Genomic DNA, 5,001 nt, shown 5'->3' with positions numbered 1-5,001 from the left:
GTAGCATTCGAACGACTCGATGTGGCAATAGTAGTTGTTGCAACGTTCGCCAATCCATCATTGATTTAATTTTCATTAGTCATTTTTATCACAACTTATATAACTGATTTAGTATCACAAATACTAAAAATAAAGTCTTAAACTTTAAACAACTTGTTTCTAGTTTAATGATGAAGTTTTTATATTTTTTTCTAATCGTCAACCGAATGAACTTTGACTCGTGACAAAGCTTATATCGTCAAATCACTATCAAGTTCAAACATAGTAGAAAACGAAATGTTTTAATCTCCATGTAACTTAATTTCCTTAAGATTGTTCACTACTAGAAAAAACAGGAAAAACGACTATATGTGATCGCTTTTCCTGTTTTTGCGACCACAAAAGAGACCACAAGGTGTTGTCTCAAAAATAGTGGTAACAATTTTAAAAGCGACCACATGTGGTCACTTTTTTATAATATTTTCTTTTAGAAAATAAATTAAAATTGCGACCACAACCTGTGGTCGCAAAAATTGTTTTTTCTAGTAGTAGTTATTTTTCGAGTACAATATCTATATTTATAATATGAATTTTAACAAGTACAAGAACAACAAAGAAGGTCAAACTATTTTCTGAAAAATAGAAAAATCATCAAGAAAGAGATAAAGATCGAACGATTCAAGTCCACCAAATTTACGGTGTGTCCTTAAGGAAATTATTCCTCTCATGTACTCGAGGTTGTGGAATACATTCTCACAGGATCAAATGAATCACATCAACAGAATGACTGGCAATACCTCAAATTCCATCAAACTACGAACTCAATCAACGATTTTCAAATCACACTTGAGTTTTTATGAAGAAGAGTTTTTCACTTCACAGTTTTGTGCCAAAACCTAAAGAAATTAAAAATTAGCTCTTTATAGCGAAAAGATGTTGCTTTTGACAAGATGCAATGGTTCGTGAAAAGTTATAACTTTTTGAAATGATGGGCCCACATGCGGACCCATGTGCACCCGCACGTGGCCACATGCTGTCGTATATCGGCTTTAGTATAAAACAGAAAATTTTGTCTGACATGTAGAGCCATGTGCATTGGCACGTGCGGAGCCATATTCGAGGTGCATTGTGATATGCGTCCGCAAATGGAGAAAAATTTTGTAATGAATTTTTGGATTAAAACATTATTAACTCTCAAGTTTCAAATTAATTTTGTCCAAAACAATAATCTCTTGATCATTTGACAAATTCAAAGTCAAAGCTGAGCAAGTAACAACAACAATAGTGCAAGACTTATCTTCTTATTGTCTCATTATCTATTTGAAGGAATGCTACTATATTTAAGCATGAAAAAGTTCCTGTCTCCCACCAATGTGGGTGAACACTTCTTCCATAAAATGAATATACATTTTCACTTTTCTCCCATTCTTCTTCTCTCCATTTTCCATTCACTTCCATCACTAACCCAACATGTTTTTCACTGTTAACTACTGTAAGTATGTGCCGAGTTACATGATCCAAATTAAGGAGAACTCTAACAGATACAGATCAAATCACTTTACCTTCTTACTTGTATATATTTAATTTGTTAAATTCCATTGATATGGGGAGAATGAAACAAATATAGATCAAATTTAACACGAGAACCTATTTAATACCACTATTTACATCTCTTGACTATAACTAAAACATTTTACCTATAAAAATCATAAGTTCGATGATCATATGAGAAATCAATCGAACTTTTGATAATTTTTTTTTTAAATTTCACACTTAATTTTTTTTTAATATTCAGTAGCAGGATCAGAAACAGTAGAACAAACTGCTGGAATTTGTTTGCTCTTTAAATTTGGCTTAATATTCTCACAACTTGATTTTGCTGATCCTTCTTTAATTACCACTATATGTGATGTCAATTTCTCTAACTTCAACACCTTCACATGGTGCACCTTTACTACAAAGTAGTGATACTGCATTTTGAGTTCTTGATGTACCTTTTATGTTTTGGATAGTCACTTTGCTAATCTTCACTTGTGAAGGCAACTGCAGTTTAAAAAAAAGAAGAAGAATTAATGGTTAGGATCTTGAAATTTTGATGCACCAATAAAAATTATTGTCGTACATGTCACCAGGGGTAAGTAAAGCTAGGTACAATAGATCTATTCAGTGTGGTTCTGTCCCTTCCTAAACATGTGCTCAAATTGTGCTCTTTTGAAGTTTAGACTGATAACTGGAGAAGGACGACCACGATCCTCATCCATACACCTAGACCGCATAACCTTCTTAACCAAGGCGTCACACCAACATCCAAAAGGTGACCTTTGGGTCTGATTTTGGAAAAGTGGCCAACTCCAAAATACAGGGTGAGAAAAGTGGTTATTTTTGCAAATTGGCTAGGTGAAGCCCTTCATATCAAGAGGTTATCTATTCTCAATGAAAGAAGCAAATATTTTTGATTAAGTTGTAGAGATTACAACCATCCCAAACATGGTTATAAGAAACAAAAAGGATCCAAAATTAGGAAGAAAACTTTGGTGCAATGATAAAAATTATCGATATGTGACTAGGAGGTCAGGATGTAAGTAATGAACATAATGGTCTTTTTTGTAAAAATGCAAGAAAGACCATGCACAATAGATTCTATGCGATTTTGCCCTTTTCCAAGCTCGTATAGTGGGTGGGTGGGTCACTTTTTGAACTATAGACCAATGATCTTATTTTAAAAAGTGGTTAATTTTTAAATACAAAGCAACAAAGGTAGGATTTTTTTTTTTTGTTTGAAAAATTATCCAGGTAAAACACTTTATGCCAAGAAGTTCTCTATTCTTAGTGTTTGAACCGGAGACCTTGTGATTAAGAATGTAAAGATCCAAGAAAAAAGGGGCGGCACGGTACACTAAAGTTTTCCCCTATGCGCAGGGTCTAGGGAAGGGCCCGACCACAAGGGAACTGTTATATGCAGCCTCAACTTGCATTTCTGTCAGAGGCTGCCAACAATCCGTGATCTCCTGATAACATTATGATAGTAACTTTACCAGTTATTCCAAGGCTCCCCTTCAACCTTCCTAACAACACAATGACTGATAATATAAGTGGGTGATACTTACATTTTTGTTACATTTGCCGCTTGGGCAATAGACTTGATCAATGAGAATAAGGTTGCTAACATTTTGCACAATGATATCCTCAAAGTGCACATCAGAGACAACACCAGTGTGAGAAGCAGGCCATGTCTTAATCCTAACACCATTATCAGTGCTAATGAAAGTACAATTCTTAGCAAAAACACCAACCACTGGCTTTTCACTAGGATTTCCACCAAGACTACCAACACTAATACCATATCTAGGTCCACAAGTGACCTTACTGATGTGAAGTTGTTCCTTTTTATTACCAATAGAGATACAATCATCTCTGATAGAGAAATTAGACTCAGTGACATTCATAACGCTCGAACTTAATATGTGGATGCCATCAGTGTTAGGGCTATTGTAACACCCCGCATTTTAGGCTAGAATAAAAACTGTCGTTTCTATGCATAGATGATCCAAAAGCCATAAATCCTATGCAAATTTGGCATGTTAATTAATTATGTAGTGTGTGAACCTATTTAAGCATGAATTGAGATCATAGAGGTCCCCTAACTCAAGGACGAGTTGAAAGCTTTCCTATCATTCGAGTTTGAGTGAGTGTCAAAACTTGGACCAAATTCAATCGACCATAACTCTTTGTTTATAATGAATTAGAGGGCCTACTATATATCAAATGAAATATCTTTGAATTATCTTTCCAACGATACCAATTTCTCCTAAATCCGATAATCGAATGAAAAGTTATGTCCATTTTAGTGACTGAGATAGTAGCTTTATGCGATAAGCGTGCGACGCATGCCCTATCGCACACACCAAAATTTTAGGTTATGTTTCTGCATTTTTAAGGGAAAAATGAGTATCTTCCATCCCTTATCCAGCTATAACACGAGATTATCCCTTATCCAGCTATAACACGAGATTAAACTTCCAAAACACCAAAATATGATTCTTTTCTCTCTAATTCATCAAGAACTCACCCTAGGGTTTCAAACTAAAAACCCAAATATCTCAAGATTTAACTGTGGGTTTTTTTAATTCTTCAAGATTTGGAATCCCCATTGCGAGGGCTATAAGAGGCACCCATCAATCGTACGTATAGCATCCCAAAAGCTAGAGTTCATTCAAAAGCTTCTAATTTAAGGTACTCGGGGTTTTCCTAATATCTCATGGGTATGGAAATCTTGATTTTAAGAAAGAGTTTTTCAGATTTATCAATATATTCATGCTTTAGAAGCATTGATGATATTGTTTTGTCCTTTAGGCTTTCCCCCAAATTGATTTGAAATTATATATATATTGTAAGCATGTGTTTTAAGGTTGATGATTGAATTGAGAGCATGATTCATGAAAAATCCCTCTCTTGTGATGATTTTCATTTACTTATGATATACTATGAAATCGTTTGAATGCATCTTGAAAAGCATGTTATGAAATATCTTGAATAATATTATATTTGGATTATGATTTTGATTTCAAAAGAGAGAAGGTTGTTTATGTTGATGAATGTTGAACATAATTATATAATGAGAATGGTTGCATGGTTTGTTAAAGATTACATGACCACCACTTGTTTATTGAAAGGATGAGAATTTTGCATAGTTTTGACTTATGTTTTCGGAACATGAATTCCCTTTGTTAAATTGCATGTTTGGGTAGTCTGAACTATGTTTTAATGAAAGAATCATGCATGATATATTATGGCTCAGAAATAAGACTTGCAAGTCTTGGTGTGACGACACCAATCAGATAATGCCATGGTAATTCAGAACAGAATAGAATGCATGTTTGAAGTCAGATTTTACAGATGTTGAAACTAGAATAATGCATGATTCAGAGTAGGATAAAATTGGGCATAAAGAGAGCTTAGGTGGTTCCCCGAAGAAGGCATGAGTTCAGACAACTCATTGCCCAAAACTGTGATTTGCCGATT

The 5,001-nt window shown here is 34.3% G+C and overlaps 1 pseudogene; it reads right to left on the bottom strand.

Moving 5' to 3' along the window:
* Positions 1-1,763: 1,763 nt before the first annotated feature.
* Positions 1,764-5,001, bottom strand: part of LOC107841190 — a 9,772-nt pseudogene continuing 6,534 nt past the window's right edge.

The sequence above is a fragment of the Capsicum annuum genome, chromosome 9 (genome assembly GCF_002878395.1).
Source record: "Capsicum annuum cultivar UCD-10X-F1 chromosome 9, UCD10Xv1.1, whole genome shotgun sequence".
Taxonomy (NCBI): domain Eukaryota; kingdom Viridiplantae; phylum Streptophyta; class Magnoliopsida; order Solanales; family Solanaceae; genus Capsicum; species Capsicum annuum.
Note: the sequence above shows the minus strand (reverse complement) of the source record. Positions and strands in the feature narration are given on the sequence as shown.